The sequence below is a fragment of the Ciconia boyciana genome, chromosome 1 (genome assembly GCF_034638445.1).
Source record: "Ciconia boyciana chromosome 1, ASM3463844v1, whole genome shotgun sequence".
Lineage (NCBI taxonomy): Eukaryota > Metazoa > Chordata > Aves > Ciconiiformes > Ciconiidae > Ciconia > Ciconia boyciana.
Genome location: NC_132934.1, coordinates 216672807 through 216694606, shown reverse-complemented (window position 1 = coordinate 216694606; position 21800 = coordinate 216672807). Strand labels below are relative to the sequence as shown.

Here is a 21800-nt window from a genome sequence, read left to right as displayed (position 1 = left end):
ATCCACAATTCTCTCTGATCAAAAAAATAAACGCATTGCCCAAATCCAACGTTCTCATTAGCATCAGCAGTTAATTAGCGCTCATCTCCCTGCGATTAATTTAACAGGTGTCTGTTGCACAGCAAACGCCTCACCTGCTCTATTTCCTCTCTGCTTGTAACTGAGGGTCCCATTTGGGAAGGGGCTCAGCATCCAAACGGACTGACCATGACCTGGCTCACATGCTGTGTGCATGCAGGAGCTGTACCTCCAAGCCATCCTGCCAGGTGGGCACTCAGATGGTTTGTGTGACACCCATGGCCTGGGTTTTTATAGCACAGCCTTGAGTATGAGGAACTGCAGCTGAAACTTGATTAAATCAGGTAGTTTCCTCTCTGTGCCCATCTCTGTTCTCATTGCTGATGGAAACAGACAGTTTGATGTTACTGCGTACGGGGTTGTTACAGATTACTGGTCTGTAAGCCAGAATCCATGAAGATCATTTTGGAGGCTTCTCCTTTTGTTTGGAGTAGACACTCAGAGCGATCTGGTCTTGGAATCCAGGTCGCATGTGGTGAAGCAACAACGGATCTCAAGACACAACCATCAAACCATGGGGTCTCCTCCATCTAGGATGTGAGTGGGTGATTCCTTGAGCTCATTTAAGCTTGTACAGGAAGATGAGAGCTTCGGGAATCTCTCAGGAATGACATGAAGACTGGAATGACATGAATGACATGAAGACCTTGGAAAAACACAAAGACCACGAGGTGTGGAGCAACGCTCTGCTGCTTAGCTCAAAGTCACTTTGACTATAGCAACATTTTTCTGACTCCTGATTGTCTACCTGAGAGTGAAATAATGAAATGTTCTTAAGACATCCAATCTAAACAGGTCCCATGCATCCATTCAGATCCAGGTATTTGCGAGGCAGGGCAGAGCAATTAGTGGGTACTTTGATGCTTCTGAAAGGGATTTTAAGAAGACATGTAAAACCTGTTACTGAAGAAGGTTTCCTGAGAAGCCAGCTTCCAAGAAGGTTGATTTGAAGCTCATTCCTTGGTAATGGTGATAGCCAAGATGGAAGACACCCAAGTTGAGTCTTTGATATGAAAAGAGGTAAACAAACAATCAAAGGAAAGAATTTGGGAGGGACGAAGGGGGTTGCTTTGTCTCCTTCAGGCTGCTCACTAAGAACTGGTCTCAGCCAGGAGGTTCAGGGTAGCTACATTTTCAGTGTAAGGACTCTCTCTGTTCAACACCATCTTTTCTAGCAAACACATTGACTTTCTGTTTGTCTCCCGGAATCTCTGCACCTGAGGAATTTGCTTCTTTTTCCTTGGGTTACTTTTTCTTTCCAGTACCTTTGCATTGTTTATTGCACTAATTGTCTCACTGTGTCCTGTGTCCCCAGTGCCGGGCAACTTGATTCTAACACTGATACCCTGCTGCATCACCTCAAGGTAACTCTACCGAAAACAATGGGCTAGATTCTTTGTTTAATCAGAGCAATGGAGTCCCAGTTAAATCAATAGCTTTAGCTTTTACCTTACTGGTAAACCAACCAGCTTACCCCATCTGAAGATCCAGCCATATGATGCTACTCAGGCATCAAGTCACAATACTGCAATGGAAAATCAAGGCCACTTAATACTGTAAGGTTTCGTTACAGCAAGAATGTTCCTTTGAGTTGGAATTACAACAAAGACATTCACGTTCTGATCTGGCTCCTCCAGCTCAATGTATTATCTCTGGAAGATAAAAAGATACTAATTCTATGTGTAAAGAATGTCTGGTAAACTGCCAGGTTTTCTTTTTTTCTTTTAATTACTGAAAAGGAAGATGGGGAACTGGTTCCCTACCTAAGATCTGGAGCTAAAAGCATTTCATGATGAGAAATAACTTGAACAAACATCCTTCCCCTTACCTTTCACAGTTCCTCTAGGCTCATTTTGATTTATTTTTTCTTAAGAGCAAATCCTGTGTAGTTAATAAGCAGGACGATAAAAAGAAATCAATGCTCCATATCCAAACTGACGTACTTCTGCTCTGAGCACAATTTTGCCAGCATGCCTCTTAAAGTCTCGGTCATCTTTCTCTCTGTTTTGTCTTTTCTTTGGTGGCTGCACATCAAATAAAAAGGGGAAAAAGGAAAATCAGGCTGAAAGGTGGCATGTAAGATGCTGAGATGTAGAGAAGGAAAGGTACAAGGGCATGGTCCCTGCAAGATGGGCTGAGGGAGAGGCAGCAATGGTCTGCAATAGGCATTGGTTTGCAAGTGTGAGAATTTCACAGTCGCTGTACTTAACCTCTATCCCAGCCCTGTCCTGGTGTTTAATGTCTCAACTTGCCACAACACTGCCCTTGGGGTGAACAGGCGTTTTATATCATTATTGATGCCATTGATTGAGCCCTGCACATTTCAGCTTTGAGTTCCTCTGTCTTTTCAGTGCTTGCATGAATTATATTTCCCCTAGGAACAGAAGGAGACTCCGGGGCATAAAGGGATGGGCTCCTACGTGGTGTGGAGGGGTCACCTCAATTTGCTGCTGGCTTTGGGCTTGCATCTCTCTTCCATGAAGGTTCCCACTAAGTGGTTTTTGGGCTCAGAACACATGGGCTAGGAGCCTCTACACGAGGCCTTAGACTCCTACCTTGCTTTTGCTTTCAACCTCCAAATAAACAAGCAGCCACAGATGTCCTGTTCCTAATGCCTGAAGACACAAGCACAAGGTCACGTTACTCTGTCTTGAAATACTGCTCATCAGCTTCCTGCGTGCGCTTTCCAGCCTGCAAATAATGAGACGTAATCTAGTTTAGGCTCATCCTCTCTGCTCATGAGCTAAGATCAGACCAGTAACAGTGCTTTTGCCCGGCAACGAGTTTACACCCAAGAAATTCCTATGGCTCAGCTGATTTGTTGTAATCTGCTCACGCAACAAGCACCAACCATTTCCAAAGCCGTTGCAACAGCTTGCTCCAAGGACAGCAGTTACAGTTTGACAGTGAGACCATTTAGCTTTAAAGCATAGGCTCCTCCAGGCTCCTTGAAGAGCACTGCTGTCTTTAAGGCTGGTAGTAATAGGCTCTTGACCTCCATTTGGTTCAACAGCTATCACTGAGAAGAAATAGGACTCTAGTGAGGCACAACGGCTTGGAGATGCTGCATTCAGACAGTCCCTTTGCAGCAGGGATGTTTACAGAGCAGGGGGCAATACATGGAAACATTGCCCCTTGTTTAATTCAGACCGTAAAAAGAGAGCAGTTTCCTGCCTGCATTTTCATGAGCAGGCATTCCTGACTCGAGTGAATTAATGAGTTTCATCTTGTTCTCCTGCACATTTGATATCACATTGTCTTAGGGCATTTAAAGGAATTAGGTTGGGTGGTTGTTTTTTTTTTAATCCACAAGAAAGAGACGTGTCGCCTCTTTCTTTATCTTTGATTTTACCAAAGGTTTCCATTTGTTCAGCCTATTAAAACGCAGCAAAGGGAGGCATTTGAAAACTCAGTTGTGCCTTGCAGAGCTCGGTCACAATGGATTTCACAGGCCACGTTGCCCCTATAAAAGAGGAACAGGGTTTAGTCTCACAAGACCTTGCTGAAATCCATCAGTTTAATTAGGGACTATTTTGCAAAGGTGGAAAATAATTATTGTGCATACAAAGTGGAAATGACCAAAAATTGCCTCATTAACGTTGATTCATTGTAGCCGGCACATAATGAGTAGAGACCAGAGCCCCTTGATGAATGGTGCTTCCTCCACGCCAACAGGCTCCGCATCCATAATGGCTGAACACGGCTCTTTTTATGGGAGCGACGATGCGGAGAGGAGGCAGGGCCACAGGCAGGCAACCTGCACACAGACCAACATGGTGGTGCCACCCGGCTCCTGTGTAGGACCCCAGAGGTTGGAGCTTGGGGCATCCCTGAGGGGATGGCTCTTCCTACTCACAGCCCCCTACCTGGGGTCTGCCCTGGGGATGGGGCAAGGGCAGCAAATTAAGGGAAGGGAAAAATTGGGGATTAAAATTGGGAATTGTCTCCAGTGAGGTCTTGGCTGCCCTTTTATTACCACTGGCCTCGGATATAAATTTTCCCTGGGCCAGGAGTCTCCGATCACTCTCTGAGTCTTGGCTCATGGCTCAGGGATGGCACATGGTCCATGGCGCCCTTCAGCATCAGGCATAGGTCACACAGGGGAGGACACACCACCCACCCCCACATGCTTCTCCCAGATGGACAAATCAACGTGCCCTGGGTATACAGCTGCAAGGACAGCAAGAACCAACACCCCCAAGTCTGAATCATGATGGAGGACAGGGTTTGCCATCATCAACTGACTTTAACACAGACGTCAGGACAGCCCAGAAGAGGACATGTCCTGTGACAGTGGTTTTCAACCTGGACTAGACAAATTCCTCCATAGAGCTACAGACTCTTTTACAACAGCTGAGATGGCTACGCCTGTTGTTTTTACTTTCCACCGGCCCTTTGGGGAGGTCTCATGGACTCACAAGCATCTGCAGACCAGAGGATTAAACTGCGCTCCTGGTACACCGCACGGGAGTGTGACCTTCAGAGAAAACCAAGGCACTGCCCAATACGTCTGGGGTTAATAGTTATGTTAAATTGATCGTTATCTACATTCTTAAATGCTTGGGGAAAAATCCTTTCGCTGATTAGGCACGTGAGGCTTGGTGAAGTTTTAGTGGGGCTGTATCTCAATCCTTTACAATTGGCATAGGCAACCCAAGTCAGCGAGGAGTTGTCTCATTTTATTTTAAAGGCACGATACATCATCTGACTTATCCTAAGGCAGGTACCTAAAATGGGTTGGGGAATTGCTTTAGCAGTGGCCATTTCTCTTCTGTGACTAAAAAAGGGAGCTGAGGGTGACTCAATCAAATGGAGACTTTTGCATTTAGATGTGTGAAGGAAAATGAAGTTAATCCCACCCTGTGATGGACGCGGGTTGCGTATAGCAACACAAGGATGCTGGGTAGGGTCAGGAAAAGGACCACCAACCGCATGAAACACAGTGCTCAAACTGCAGAGCTGCTGCTTACCCCAGCTGTCCAAGGGCTCAGAAATGCTCCCCAAAAGAGTACAAGATAGCACTCAGACCTCTCCTCCCTGCTTGCTAGACCACAGCTGACTCCTAATGCTGAGGCTTCAAAACATGATCAAATGCCTACGCTTGGGTCTGCTGGCACTCGCTGGCTGGATTTTGCCCTGCTGATTAACCCCCAGTGTTGTAATGACTACTGCAAATAGGAATAATAATAAAGACTCTTGTACCTATACATCATGGAAGAAGATGGAGATTGTATCAAGAAAGCAGAGGGTGAAGCAGGAAAGAAAGGAGTGATGCAGCCTGCAGGCCATGCTCACGGTGACCCAATGAGCCAACTGATTGCATTTGGAGCCCTTTGCCATTCAAATCACTGCAGCTGCAATTCAGTCTTAATAACAACCAGGGCATCTTTATAACCCTTAATGGGTGGTTGCCCCTTTATTCTATGAAATAATGTCACCTTCTGCTGCAGTACAGCAAGGGAACTGTCTCTACTGCAAGCGGTTTACTGGGTACAAGTTCTCCTCCCTTCTTTCTCCTGAAATTAATTCAGCAAAAGAGACACCCTGGATAAAGACCAGCACAAGCCTTGAGAACAGCTGAAATAAGCAGTGAGCTGCACTCTCATCTCAAGATCAAAGTTCATCAGTAATCAGAAAAAGCAGAACTGGAGGGACATTTTTCCCAGGGACTGAGTGTCATCTGAAAGCCTGGATCCCTCAAAAATCCCAAAGGTCAGTAAACGCCAGTCCAGTCTGACAAAGAAATTTTTAGCAATAAAATAAAATCTTCCTATCCATCCCTGAGCAACAGGTTTCCTTACCCAAGGAGAAGACTACTAATTTTCAGGCTAGTGATACTTTTTTATTTTGGGTTGTGAGCAATGGCAAGGAAGAATAAAACCAAGGAGCGCTTGCTGGCTGCACTTCTAAGTGAGCAGTTTCTGATCAGCTCTCTGTCTGATGACCTCCTCAGGTGGATATGCCCTTTTAGAAAAAGCTACTCTTTCTCTTATCCCAAGGAATGAATCAAAACAGGAACTCCACTTTAAATCGAGTTCTTTCTAACTTTCTTCCTCTGGAGAGAAGGAAACCAATTTCCCTGGGTAGACAGGGATTTATACACACGCAGGCGTCCAGAGCAGCAAACAATAACCCAACCGTCTCTAGTTTTCAGGCTCCACACATCATAGTCACGTGTTCAAAAATATCCATAAAGAAGAAAAATTTTACATCAGGGTGCTTAGAAAAGAGCTCTCTTTCTGCCCCGTTGGGAACCGGGTGGTGCTGGCAGGCCAGCAAGGCCCTTTTCATCTCAAACATCTACGTTTCCATCTCTTTGCACATGTAATTTTGCACCTCATTGCTCCTAATTGAGTGGTTTTGAAAACCCATCTGGTAGAGCTATCCATTACTCTGCCACAGCCACAGTGTCAAAGAAAATAAGTTCTCAGACACTTCTATAAATAATTCTGCTGTCGTGAGGTTATCCACAGGGAGTGTTGACAGCTATCTCGTTACCGGCTTATTTCTCCGTTTTCTATCAAATTGCTTGTTTCTTCCCCCAGCCTCTTCCCAAAAGCAAAGGTGCAGAAGGGCTGCAGGGCTTCCTAAGCAGCATTTCCAGCATCTTCTTCCTGCCACGATGGATGCCACAGCCGCCGCAGGAGCTGCCATCTCCAGGATGGGACTCGGGAATGAGACTCATGTTCGCCTGAAATCCTTCACAGCAATTTTCTGGAGTGAAAGGATGTTAGCTCTAGTCACACAGCCAAACTCCAGCTCTGGTAATTATATCCTGCTAACCCAAATTCCCCCTTACAGTTTCAGCAGGACGCGCAAGTCTTCTTGCTAAGCAGCTGCACAGCGTTAAACCCCTGCTGTGGTTTATCTCAGAGACAGCTGCATTTTGGTGGGGAAAAGTGATTTCTTCAGATTTGGCCATGAAAACCAGTTGTGAATTTTGGAGCAAAGACCATAGCATTGCCTTTTCTTGGGTGAGCAACAGCAGCTTGGTTTCCAGTAAGGAAGAGTTGTTACTGAAATGGGAGCTTGGGGGATCCCCCACAAAATAATAAATTTATTGATAGCAGCAATTGAACAGAAGGATTCACAAGTTGCAAGAGCACAAAACTTACTGTCTGACCTCCCAGCTCAAATACCCAAGCAACCATGCCCAGGTAATGCAGGCAGACCTTCACCTCTTGCTATCGCTTCCCCACAATCATCGCCGTAAAGCAAACAGTAGTGCAGCACGAATTTAAAGTTTCTACACCGCTTTTGTGCAAAGGCACCAAGTACTTGCACCCTCTAGTCCCTCCCACTGTTATATTTAGTCCATAATTAAACAAGCAAGGGACATAAATAGCTGACAGCTTAAAAGCACTTTCTTACACTCTTCTTCTTGCTTTCTAAACACAGACCCTGCTTCTCCCACAAACTACAGAGCACAGCTATAACTCACTCTCACCAGCACTGCCTTTTTTTGCCTGAGTCCAGGGTATATTGCTATTAGCTGAACTGATTTTTTTGCCTTGATATTTGTCTTCTTATTAGAAAATGGCTTTGTCCATCCCTGAGGATTACTGGGAACATCTCTGAGCTGGACCAGAGTCTCATCAAAGCACCATCATGAAGTCAGCGGCACCCGCTCTACAAGGATATGCCGTACGATGTGGGCCACAGCTTTTTATGAACGAGTTAGAGGAAAGAATTAGTTGAGCTTCTCCAGAATAGATCAACTCTGATAAAAGAAGTTACTATCATTTTCATCTTAGCTTGTAAGTCCCTCCAGACAGGGAAAAATACTACTGGTACGAAAGGCCCTGGGGGATGGATGGAGCTAGAAGATGTTATAACATGCATAGCTTTGAAACTTTGTCTTGGGCATTTGACCCTACAGAAACTTCAAAGTGCAGTGCCCAGGGTGGGAAAGATCTGAGCGGAGAGGATGCTGTGGGGTGCTTGTGCCAAGGTACCCCTGCCCTGGGATGTGGGGCAGAAGAGCTAAATTTGGGGTCTTAGAGCACCATCTGCTGGCACCTTCCCCCCAGAAGGAGCCGAGGTGGGCTCAGAGCCAGCAGTCACCATGGCCAGGACTGCAGAGGAGGCATTGCTGAGAGCAGAGAAGGGCTGCTGGAGAAACCCCAAGGTCTCCTCTGAGCCTCCATGGGGGAATGGAGCAAGGGAAAACAGGCAAAACCCACTCCTTTTGCCACAATCGGAACAAGCACTGAGGTGGGGTGGGTGTCACCTACCCCGCAGAGAGGGCAAGGGATGGAGAAGGGGATGATGGCTCCTGCCATATGTCAGGAAGGGCCAGAACAGGCTTGTCTGGGTGAGACCACTATCCCAGCAAGGATTTGGGATTGTCTCAATACAGTGCCTTTGCTGTTGAATTGCTAGGCGTCACTGGGAGGATGGTAGACCACTTCCACCCCATCCCTGGGACCAGCAGGCCATTGGTAGGCAGATTTCCCAGGTCTAGGTAGAAATCCTTGCTGGAAGGGGAAGGAGTTGAACCTCTGGCTTTCCAAGGTGTTTCTGATCACCGAGGCAGTAGATAAACAGTGGAAAGAAAGCAACAACCTCTCTGTCTGCTCCACTTTGGGACAGGATCAGGGCTCTACGAGCCATGTGAGGAAGACCTCAGTGTGGCACATCTACTGCAGAGACCAGAGGATTTTGCCCTGTGCATGGTGCTGCCCACTACCTAGCTTGGTGGCTCCCATTTTGTACTGCCTGCCCACCTTCCCATTGCACAGGTACCTCAGTTTCCCCACTCTGCCAAGGGGACCTGGCATCTGAGCCCTCTTGTGTGTCCCTTAGCATCTGTGTTGGCTTTCCTCTTCCAAGATTTTCCTGTTCCAAGATTTAGATATCTAAATTAGGTGTCTACGTGTGCTGTTTTGGCCATGCTTCAAAGCAGCTCATTCTCCATAGGGCATTCTCAATCATTTCCTTAACCATCTTTTCTCTCCTTTGCTCCCTTTCCATGCATCTCTCCCCTCCATTCTATTTTTAAGACCATGGTCCCACAGGACATGGTGTCTTTCATATATTGTGCACAACAGCTTGGCTCTTCACCCCCAAAATAGTCTACTGTGTTGCTGATCAGATAAGACAGGTCTATATGAGGGATTCTTGGCTCTTGGACCTCATCTTGTCCTCACCTATTCCACCGCACCTCCAAGACAGAGGTCAACGAACACCTTACAGTTGAGGTGTACACTCAAAATTTGGTTCTCACTAAAAGCTTAGGGCTGTGGAAATAGAAAGGATATTATTGCTCATGGGGACCAGTACTCTGTTTTCACAAGCCACCCATCCTGTAATAGCCTTCATAAATCCTTTTCTCACACCTATAATTTAGATGGGGCCATAACATTGGAGCATTTCTCACATTCACGCAGAAAATATACAGCGTTCCTGCCTGCACGTAATAGCAGAGCAGAAGTGTCTGGGATGACAGTCAGAGAGGATATGTAAGTGGCATATTGATTTTTACGTGCTGCAAATAGCAAAAGGCAGTTGTCTCTTGATACAGTTGGATTAACAAAGCACAGCATTTGGCACTGGAAGCATTGCTGCCACAAAGCAGAAGGGACCGTAGTCTGCCTTAGATGCAAAGTGGGCTGAAGCAGTTAAACTACAGCAGTCCCATGTAAAGCTGGTTGTGAGGCATTCATCAAATATGAGTCACCAAATCATCATCTATTGAGCCTTTCACTGTTTTCATCTTCGTCTGTGCCACTGTGCATCCTACACTGTGGGAAGGTGAGGAGGCAGGGCTGGAAGGGGGATGAGTCCCAGCTCTTGGGATTGTGTGAATACAGGGGATTCTCCATCTGAATTTTTAAGTACATTTCTAACTGTCTTGGCTGTAACAAAACCCAAAAATAAAAAGAGTTGGAAAATGAGAACCTGCTGCACCTCTTATGGGGAAAAAAAAGGAGGAAAAGTCCTACAGAATTTACTGGCGTTTTAATCTCATAACTGGCAAGGGGAAGCATGGCTTGAGTTGAGAACCAGTGAGCTGCTTCAGCCACTCCTGTTGAGCTGAGATATGGTAGGAAGCAAAACCCCACTTCACCCAGCTCTTCTGCAACGTGGGACATGGGTGCCAGCTCCTCTAAGATTAAGGTGAGAGTGAGAAGAACTGTCCCAGGACCTGGGGCTCATATGGTGGCCACCAACAGACCATCCTAAAGCACATCTGAAGCAGCAGAATAGGAAACATGGAGAAGAACATGTGCCATCGGTTGGATGAGACTGGGCATCAGAGTCAAAAACTTCGGTCTTTTGGTCACTTGACTTGCTGAGAAGCGCAGGGGTGGATAACTCTATCTCCATGGATGTCCTGTCCCCCTCACCTCTGTCTTTTCTGTCAAACCATACACTTTTGGCAGGAGGGACTACCTGTACATTGACCAGCTTAGTAAGACTCTGAGCTTAGATGCAAATGCTGGTCTTCAGTGCAAACAAAAAATAGTTCTAAGAAATGTTATGCAATTTTAGATGAATAAGTGTCTGTTCAAGAATCCATACCAGCCTTTGGGATTCACAGAGTGACGTCCGATAGTCAGCAAACACTCCAGCAATATCACGTCATTAATATGACCACCTTCACAAGTGTTCCTGTCCCAACACAGGGCATTTCTTGCCAAAACACTCCTATTAGCACCTCTTTTGTATTTACTGCTAACCAACTTTAGACCTGATGCAGGCAAAAGTACATTCCCATTTAGCACAAAGGAACTTTTGTTTGAAGCAAAGATGGACTAAGTAAACCCCTGTGAATCAGTAGGGTAGAGACCAATTAATCCTTAGTGGATTTAAACCACAAACAAATCTGATTCTGTGTGCCTTATCCTCACTATCCTACAGGAGAGCTTTTAAGTAACCATCTTCCATCTACCTGCACACAGAATATTTCTAACAGCTGCAGCGTTACAGCATTTTTGCAATATCTCTTTGTGTCACTGCAGCAACCACAAGTCACAATTCGGTCCCTAGGGGAAGGTTCCATGTAAAGTTACAGGTAGGGCCTGTCCTGAAGACCTATACATTGTGCAGGTGAGGGATATGCAAAGATTCAAGGCTACGAATGTGCCCAAGCTCAAACAGAAGGTTTTGTGGCTGAGATGGTGACAGACTCGAGAGCTCCTGACTGCCAGCATTCACTGCATCACCCCACGATCATCTGCAATCCAAATTTCCCTGTGCATCTGTCCCTGCCCTAATTCAATCCAGTTGTCTATTTAATTAAAAAACGGTATGTGGGACAATTGATTAACACGGGCTGCACTGCAAAATGGCTGCTCTCCACTACAATTTTCAGTTTCAAATTAAAAAGCAAAGGAAAAGTTGTAGGTTTTCCTGTTGCAGTGAACAGTTGCCTTTTCATGCAAAACTCTCTTGGAGAAAAGGCCTTTTGGTTCCCCCTGCCCTGACTGCATTGGTAAAAGATGTTCATTTTCAGTCGCTAGCCTTGCTATCAGTTGCAGTGCACTGGGACCCATTCTCCATCCATAGGGTAATGCACATGGAAGATGTAAGCCATCCTGAGAGCTCCTGCTTGATGCTAGCCCTAAACCAAGAAGGGATGATAAACAGCAGGAGGAATGCAGGATGGAAACGCAGCCTCATGGAGAAATGAAGGCTCCAGAGATGTGGAAGATGTCTTGGGATGTGGAAGATATCCTGAGATGCAGAAGATACCAGGATTCAAAGCCTGATCTCTGACCTGAACTATGTCTACTCCACCTATACATGCTGCAGGGGCCTCCTGCAATACGGTGCTTTCTTCTGACAAGGCACTTGGAGTCCCAGCATGAAAGATAAGCCCCTTATAACAGGAACCCATTTTCTCAGGTAACAAGTGATAGGACAAGAGGAAACGGCCTCAAGTTGCGCCAGGGGAGGTTTAGATTGGATCTCAAGAAAAATTTCTTCACCAAAAAGGGTTGTCAAGCATTGGAAGAGACTGCCCAAGGAAGTGGTTGAGTCAACATCCCTGGAGGTATTTAACAGACATGGCACTTAGGGATGTGGTTTAGTGGTGGACTTGGCAGTGTTAGGTTAATGGTTGAACTCGATGATCTTAAGGGTCTTTCCAACCTAAATAATTCTATGATTCTATGATAAATCAGGGTCCACCAGGGGCCCTGGAGAAGGGCTGTAAGGTCTGAATCAGACCAGGGCCAGGGCAGCAGGTCTTACCAGCCAGCAAGAGGAGTAAAGTAAATACACCCAGTAAATGAACAGCGAGGGACTGATATGTTCAGTGAGAGATGCTTCAGATGGATAGGAAATGATCTTCAAAGCCTGAGCTCCAGTCTAGACACACTCGTATGCATGCCCTTCCCTGGACTTGCATCCATCAGCACAGACAAGCTGGTTTGTTGATATGACAGCTCTCCATAACATCAGTGTCTCAATGGTCTTGGAAAGGAATAGTGTTTTCCGAGTATCAGGTCTTTTTAGGTGCCTCAGATTAGATAATTAACTGAAAAGTCATGCTAACAAATTCAGCCTGATATTAGGAAACTGAATGCAAGAGTAGCTGTCACTGTCGTTCACCAGCATAGCTATGCCTACGCTGCTCGGGGTGTCAGCTGCAGCCTACATTCACATCCAAATTGACTTATTTAAATACAAGGCCATGCTCTGGTGTTGGCTTGAGGGAACCTTGAGGAAATCCTAGCTTCCCAAGTGGGACCTGACCCCACTTGTCAGCTGCCTGGTCAGCTGCTTCTGCATGCCCCTTCTACCCTTGCAGCAATACTACATGATCGATGGATCCTTCTGTGAAGGGTTTCCAGGATCACCTGTCTCAAGGACATCTCAGGTCTGCAGGCTAAATTGTGTGAACTCAGAACAGTGTGCATATCTGGGCTGGATTCGCATCATTTCAAGACATCTGAAGTCTTAAACCAATTCCATCTAAGATAGTCAGCCTGGGATCTGTGTATAATTAACAGAAAAAAAGGAGACAGTCTTACAGCATGATTAATCTGACCCCTTTTTAGACTTCTACTTTAAGACTAAATTATAGTCTCTGCTGACAATAATGGGCATCTGTGGTAACCAGCTTGGATGGAAACACCTACTCTGTAGATATTTGTATTTCATCCAAAAAATTCAACCTCTGAAGTGTTACAATCCAAATGTTGTGCAAGGGCAGAGAGGAAGCACACCAAATATGCAGGTAAAGGCAAGAACTTATTGTTAGTATAATGGAAAACTTAACTTTCTAATTCAAAAATCATTATTAGTTTCGAGCTCATTATTAAAGAAAGAATAATAATTCCATATACAGTAATTCTATACAGAAAAAGTTTCAATAATAGTAATAATATAATTAAAATTGTATTAGTTTAGTTTCTATCCCTTTTTCTGGTGTTCCGCTCACTCTTCTCTTGCTCTGTTGGGTCTTAAAATCAGTAACTTTGGACTGCTGGAGACCATAACACCATAAGTCATCAGCCTCTGGTGCGCTTCGTTGGGAAGAATATGCCGTTTATGTTACTGTTTTATCCTTCCTCACTCTAAAATCCACTTTGGGTCATTTTTATATGCTTGTTAATATGCTTTTACACCTTTCTCTTTCTTCATGAGTCTACAGATCCAGGTTACATCCGAATTTACTCTACATATGCTATGTATCTTAGATACTATTTCTTTGTTTTCTTTGTTACCCCTAAAACTAGTTTTGTCCAGATCCAGGTCTGCATTTCTGTAACTACCCATGGGTGAGTTGTTTATAGCTGTGAGGTCTTCAGTGCCAGCCCATGCCCCATCTTCTCTCATACCGTGCCTGCATTCCCCAGTGCCGCATCCTGTATCTCCACTCCTCAAGGTTTCTGCTATCGTAGCAGCCCTGTATTTCTCTATAATACATCATTGTGTTAGAGCTGTGTCTTGTTCTTCATAAAATAACTGCTTGTTACTGCTACTCACGTAAACTATGGTTAGACAAAAGTATAGCAAATTAGCCGTAGACACCTGGTCAATCAGAGAAATCGCTGTCACAGTTAAACCAAGTAAAACAAAGCTTAGGCAGTTGAAAAAAAGTTCAGACAGAAAACCTGGCAAGGCTCAGTCCTGAGGCCTTGCAAACTCAATACAAAGCTGATGGTCTGTTGCTACCAACAGCAATACTGGATCACAGTGCACCTCTACAGAAGACAAGAAGCCCCAGTGGCATTACGCTGCCCAGAGTCCAGGAGAGCACTGGGCTCTGGTCTCCTTCATCCTACAGCATCCCAATATCTGAGAACAGAAAACCAAGGTGGACCAAGGGCCCCTGATGAGACAGATCATCTTCCTGGACCACCAATAAGTGCTCCAGAGAGTATTTCACAAGTGCCCAGTTAAAACACCCTCGAGGTAACGCTGAGCATTTTGGGAGACAGCTCGTGTGAAAGTCTCTGTATAAAATAAAGTGAGATCCCCTGGGGCAGCCCCTTGTTAGAAGCAGCATAGTGCAGCAATGGGAGGAAATTGCAGGGTATTTTTCCTAATTTGAGACACCCACGTGGCACAGAACAGAAGCTTGTCCTAACTACACTCCTGAGAACAACGATGAGGACTCCAGGAAGCCACTTGTTTCAGCTCGCCCACCTGGCTGAACAGGTAGCTGCAGCGATTTCCCTGCCTTCAAAAGAAGCTGTTCTCCTGGAGTTCCCCCAGACGCTTCCAAAAAAGCATATTCTTGCTTTTGGGAGAGCTCAGGCTACAGCAGCTTGCAGGTTTTTCTTGGGAATCCCAGGAAAAGAGGTTGTGCTGTGCATGGAAGTGCTCCCAGGGCTGACCTAGACTCAGATGGGACATAAAGCTGTCCTACTTTCCTCCCTCACCAGCACAAGCCAGTCGGAACTAGTGCCCCTACTAAGCAGCAGAAAGACAAAGAGAAATCATAGCCAAGCCCAGAACAGCTCATTCAATGCAGGAGCCTCACATCCCTCTCCCTTATACTGGTTGCACGCCCAAGTTATTCTGCTAACACCTAAACCAGCTATTTCTGCCATATCTTTGTGAGCAAAAGGAGTTTCGTGCTCCAGCTGTGGATCTCCTTTGCAACAAGATTTAGGAATACTGAAGGTCTTTGTCTCCACATGCATTGCTCTTGTCCTATGTATAAATAGTCCCAAAGACTGTTGGGCTTAAGCCCATTTTCAGGACCAGGCTGATGCCCATGTTATTCACATATGTGTGCACAGCCTGGGGCACAGCTGTGAAAGGAAGGCTAGAGCCCATGTTGGGTGTAGTCATGCAGGTCCCAGCTCTCGTTCACATTACCCAGAGGAGGACATGGGAACTGGCAAGGGAACAGTTTTCTCCGCTCAGCTATTCCTAAACGTGGTGTGGAAGTTTTGAACTTCTGCTGCAGGCAGGCTCAGAGCCAGCAAAGTGCCCGCACTGCAAGACTTAGGAGTCTGAGGCCTCTTTTCAGAGAGCAAGCACAGCTCAGGAACTGCTTCAGCCTTGGAGCCAGACCCACTGAGCACCACTGACCATGGCTAAACGAAGGCAATCGTAAAACAGGTATCACAGAATGAGGGGGTGGTCGGGGCGGGGTGTTGTTACGCACAATGGTACCTGTTTGGTTTGTGCGGCTGTGCCCCACCTTTGAAAAAGAAGTAGGACTGTTCGTTTAGTGACGCACGTTCATTTTGAGGGGGGTACTGCAAACAGCAAGATAATCTATTTTCCTATTTTACCAGAACCCCTAGAGAATGAGACATTAATCTGTCATCCCAGATTGCTGAAACAGAAGGTTTCCCGCATGCTGGCAGCAATCCCCTCCCTCCTACGACCAGTTTCTCTGGGATAATAAATAAGTCCCATTAAGAAAATCCCCAGACTCTGCTTCCTTGACTCCTGCTCCAACACGTAGCTGAGCTATAAGCCCCAGCCACCTCCTCCTGCTCAGCCGAGGACAAAACATACTTTCCATGAGCTAAGGCGAAAATAAAAATCAGCTTTTACACCATGGCTCCCCCTTTCCCCTGCCTCCCTGTACTTTAGGTTCCTCTCCGTGCTTTGAATTAGGAGGTACGTCAGGCTTGTGGAACCAAGCCCAAACTTTCCTGAGAAAACACAAGAGTCAAAGGCATGTTTTGAAAATAAATATCAAAGCTGGCAAGCAAGGGCGATGGAAGACGGAACCGGCATTGTTAGAAGCTGGTAGGAGCAAAATAAGAGGGGCTCTGCATGGCAGTTTCACACAGGACTCAGCACTGACAGAGCCTCCTGCCAACAATATCTGGGGAATATTGCTCAAAGACCAAAAGAAAGAGCATTGAGCCTCGAGCAGGGAAGAAATTAGAAGTGTCTGTCTCTGCCACTCCGATAACACGAGGAATAATAATAGAGTGGAAGAAATAAGTGTGGAGGGGGGGGTGAGGAAAAGAAAAAAAACTAGGAGAAACTGGGCAACAGAAAAGCATGTCAGAGTTATAAAAAGAGACAGAGAAGGGAATTTTATTCATGAGCTTTCCAAACGCATTTGCCATTATTGCAGGCATGAGAATATTATTCTGCTGCTGTCAGGGGGCATGTGACTGGGGCTCCAGCCGTCAGAAAATCACTGCCAGCTGTCAGAGGGCCAAGCCATTAAGGGCGATGGGCCAACACCAATCACACTGTCAAGAAATGCACTTGCTTGTCAAGAGATTAGCAGTCTGGCCTCCAAAGCCTTCAGAGACCGTTGCCTTCAAAAATGGAGATGGTCATGTGAATAGCACAGAGTCTCTGGCAATGGAAGCAGTGGGTAGAAATGCTCCTTTTAAAAGAGGAATACAAGAAGGAAGGTGTTAAACTGTTTCTGGCTGGCTCTGGTACATTAGGAGCACTGCATAGTAGATAACATCTTTGCTCTGATGGCATTTAAAAAAAAATAAATTCATCCAGAAACATTGCTTTGCCTTTGCTCAAATGGGCTGATGCACAGGACCGACCTCGGAGCTCATCGCAGCTTTCTTTGGGAAGACTGGCATGAGAGAGAAGCTGACCTGAGCTGGCTGAATTTTATTCCCCTTTCCTTCGAGCATCAGCAGTCCCCTAACCTGTATCAGTCGTACCTGATCGTGGATGGGCCACATGCTTTGGACTGCAGAAGTGACGCAGACATTTCAGTCCTAGAGTAGTCCCCCAGCCTTGTTCAGCGATGGTCCTAGAGAAAGGCCAGCCCTGGCACCAGCAGTGGTTATTCCAAGGGCCCCTTTCTTATTTTACAGGTGACAAACCTAGGCTTGGTTTTTGAAGTATAGCCTACAAGGGAGAGTCACTGTATTCCTTTCCTGAGACAGTCACACTCCAGTTTCTACCAGAAAGCTACAAAGCCATTAATATGGATCACAGAAATCACGCAGCATTCACAGAGGGTGCTCTATGGCTTGTGCTAAGCATATTGCGTCAAGTTTAAACCATGTATTAGCGTTGCCTAACTTTTAGGTCACACCTATCGTGGCATTTGAACGCAGAAAACCATTGAGTGATTCAGACTGTCCACAGCTGCCACACTCAGCACTCGGTACAGAGAGAAGTTGCCTGAGACAGTAATTCAGTATTATATCACATTGACTCACCACTGCAGCCATAATGCCTTAACACAGAATTCAGAATGTGATTCATACGTATGATGTAGCTTCATATGTTGTAATTAGGTAATTCACATTGTAATTAAATAATTATGTCAGATTTCTGGACAAAACTGTTTAGAAAAGTGTGTCACGACGGACCCACTCTCATCTACTGTTTTGGTACGACTGATGTATGATGTTTGGTGTGTCAAACACCTGGACACTACCATGCCCAGAAACCAACTCTCATTCATATGAATTCATGAAGCGTGAGGCCCTCACCAAGGTGGCTAAAGCAATGGCTTTCTGCAATACAAGCTAAAGTGACTCAGTTCTCGGGAGCTGATGCCACCAAGAAAGTAGGGTCAGCGGTACAAAAGCTGCAGAAAACTTCTTTCTTTCTCTGTCTACTAATGAGCTCCCCTATTGAGGCTGATCATCAAACATTTACTGCGGGAATGACCACGGGACACAAGTCACCCCAGAAGAAAGTTGCAAGTGGAAATGTCTTACTGTATTTCCCTGTGTTTCCTTTTATCCCCCTTTTAGTTCATAGGTCTGAAATATCCAAGCTATGCTAATAAAGTCAATTTGAACTGCCTGAGCAGTCTCCTTGATTAATGACTTGTTAAAGGAAAGACTTTGGCTGAGGTGTAAGTTGATTAGCTCACTAGTAATTAACTGATATTCAGAAAAGTAACAAAGGATTTTTGCCAAGTAAATAACGACTTGATCTCTTTCCTCTCCTCCTCCTTCCTGCAGTTAATGAGAGAAATGTAACAATGGTTTCTTTACATGAGCAGAACGTGCTTCATTTCCAGGCTAGGTAGAAAAATTTGCATATGTTTGGGGTAAATATGCCATTTTCCTGGAGATCAAGGAAAAAAATAGCAGCTGCCTTCCCTACTGTAGGTGCAGTGCAACTGAAGATATTTCAAGTGTTCAATTTTTAAAAAATCCTTTTAACATTTGACATTTTCATATATCTGTATCTGCTCACCATTGAGACTTTCTGCTTGCTCCTAGTGGCTTCCACCTTTTGTTGCAGAGGTTTCCAAGAGCAGCAATACAAGAAAATTGCTTTCCCTATCAACGAGACCAAATGCCAAGCAGGGCACAATTGGATGGGCAAGGGTTTTATAGAGCACGGGGTGGGATATATCGCCTTCCAGGTTCAGACATTAACTGATTCATTATACAAGATAGTGAACAAATGGTTTGTGGGTGCTTTTTTCCCTAAACTGAAGGTTATAAGAAAAGGGTGAGACACTAGCAATAGCTAGTTCCTCTAAATCCATTCCCACTAGGGTTTTGGGGTAAAAAAGCTTCAGCCCTTATCCCTCACAGACTTCAGATTAGCCTGTCTTCCAGCCAGTTTCTTGCTTCTTGACAGTATTTTGCCTTCAAAATTTGCCTTAAGTCACCCTTATATTGTTGGGACTTCCATTCCTGCGGTAGGGGGTCACTGATCAAGTTTTGCCCAGTCTCCATCTGATCATACACCCAAAATGGTATGAGAGGGAAGGACGGATATACACCAGGAGCTGGCGCTTTAAATCAGTGGTGCCAGAAATTTTAGCAGCATGAATGTAGATGGGAGGAGGCCCCAGCCTGAGGAGCTTTAGCTGGACAGGTTAGCAAACTGATGCTGACACCTAAAAGCTTGCTATTTATGGCCACCTTCTGCACAAGGTAGCTGCTATTACCAGGAGAGTCCTGCCTAATTGACCCAATGGCTTCAGACACTGTCAAGTCCCATAAAACGTGGAGACTTCAAAATATTTCCTGCAGGGTTGGAAATATGTTTGTTGTACAACTCTTTCCTCTGTGCCACAGCAATATCATGATACTACGTACAGATTCTTATTTTAACTGCAAGCTGCCAGTGCCCTCCCTTCTCTTCCCCAAAAGGAGCTGGTTCTAAGAGAGAACCAGCGATGTGTTCTCCTCCAAACCCTCTCTGAGCTCCATTCATGGGGATGGAGCTAGGATAGGAACAAAAAGAGAGGAGCACTGCTCCTGTTCTCACCATCTGAAAAGGGCTACTGACATTTTTTGAGTCCCAAATGGACCCAGTGCTGCCTGTTAAAGCGCTGGGGAGAGCCAATGTTTTGTGTCTCTCGTCCTCCGGTATATCTCTCCTCACAGATTTCATATAGAGACCTTATGTCCTAAGGAGAGGTGACTCCAATGAATGGTGTAATATCCAGAAGTAAGGCTGCTTCCCATAAATGCCTCAATTGCAGCCAACTGAGGTCAAAGCAAGTCCAAGAGTCAATTAGGTATCTACCTTCCATGGATGCTGTGAGTACAGAAAACGTAACAGGAGCTTCATTGACCTCAAACCAGAGTGGAGTGCTTTTCAGAAGGGAGTAAGGAGTTGGGATTCATGACCTCACCCAACTTCAGCTACCTTGTGCAGAAGGTGGCCATAAATAGCAAGCTTTTAGGTGTCAGCATCAGTTTGCTAACCTGTCCAGCTAAAGCTCCTCAGGCTGGGGCCTCCTCCCATCTACATTCATGCTGCTAAAATTTCTGGCACCACTGATTTAAAGCGCCAGCTCCTGGTGTGTATCCGTCCTTCCCTCTCATACCATTTTGGGTGTATGATCAGATGGAGACTGGGCAAACGTAACAGGAGCTTCATTGACCTCAAACCAGAGTGAGTGCTTTTCAGAAGGGAGTAAGGAGTTGGGATTCATGACCTCACCCAACTTCATCCAGCAAAAAAGCCAGACACCTAAGCTCAATTCAGTTGCTAAAACATAGACATTAAGTGCTCTCGGATACATAGCAGCTGAGAGCCATATGGGGTATGACACTGGATCTAGGGAAGATACAGTGACCTCAGGGCATCCTGCCTGGCCTTCAGCTGCTGCTCTGAAAGAATCTCAAATGACACAAGATGCCAGCATTTAAGGAAGTGAACGGAGCCTTTAAGGCAGGATCCAAATTGAGATTAACACACTTGCATATTGTTACAAATTTCATGTAAGTCTCTTCATATTGAGCTCTGTGTATGTAAATTAGCAGGCAGAAAAAGACAGCTTGTTATATTTTTCCTAAAGAGAAAGCTGTTTACAAGTGTAAACAACGAATTGTTACAGCTTTTGCTTTTTTAAAGCATGAGAAGAATTCCAAGGCACAAAGGCAAACCGATTCCCAGATTCCTTTGAAAGTCAATGAGATTGAGGCACATGCCATTTGCGCTTTTGGAAAGTCTCCCTCCCATGACAGATTTTCATTTGATATTTCAGCTTAAACTGGTGTACATTTACCATGTACATCTACATTTTGCAGCTGATAAGGGCTCTGATTCATTAATTAATTATGAATTACTTCTTAATTCATTCTGAATTAAGCTCAGATGACTGGAAAACACTTACTAAGCTGAGCTCTTCTTCCACACTTTTCCCAGTATCAACTGCTTCTCCCTCGGGAATGGCTGAACAGCAGGTTTATCTCCTCCTGTACCAATTTCAGCCCTGCAAATTAGTGCAAACTGACATCAATTTTATTTCACGCTAATACAATGGGTTGAAAGCTGCAGGTGCTTGGAGACGCCGACGCATGCTGTCTGCTTTCAGGGTAGTAACCACTGGGTGCAGATAAGCTTCAGCTTAATCCACTTCTACAAGAAAGCAAACATCCTGATTTGGGTAAAATAGGACCTGCTGTAGATGCTATCACCTGCCTCAGCTTTTGATTTGAAAGGTTTTGGGATACATCTCAGGAGACCAGATCAGATAGGCTTGTGCTAGGAAAAGGATGGAGAAGAAATATGTCTCCCTAAAATCTACGTTGAGGATTGGATATAGGACTGAACTGTCCCCTGCATGAGGGAACGTCCTGTCCTCGGTAGGTCGCACCTCCTTTCCTGAATACCTGCGCTCAGCAGCCCCTGTTTTCATCAACCCCTTATAAAGCTATTCGGGTTGTTGCATTCGTATTTGAGCTCTTCAGTGCTGGATGCTCACAGCATCCACAGAGCTGAAAGCTGTGATGCTGTCATTCACTACCACAGTCATTTGCCAAAATGCATACAATAGCCTTGAAAATATGACTAAGAACAGTCATATTACATGGGTGAGTTTATGAATATTTATATGGCTCTAGGAGTCGAGTCCCTTTGATGATGCTTTACAAACGCATGACTCC

At 45.3% G+C, this 21800-nt stretch overlaps 1 long non-coding RNA gene across 1 annotated transcript; it reads right to left on the bottom strand.

The window, feature by feature from the left end:
• Positions 1-2077: 2077 nt before the first annotated feature.
• LOC140649045 (uncharacterized) lies at positions 2078-21058 on the bottom strand. Its single transcript, XR_012041451.1, has 3 exons — positions 21029-21058; positions 2634-2769; positions 2078-2102 (listed from the first exon to the last, which is right to left on the bottom strand). It is a non-coding gene; the product is annotated as an uncharacterized lncRNA (long non-coding RNA).
• Positions 21059-21800: the final 742 nt, after the last annotated feature.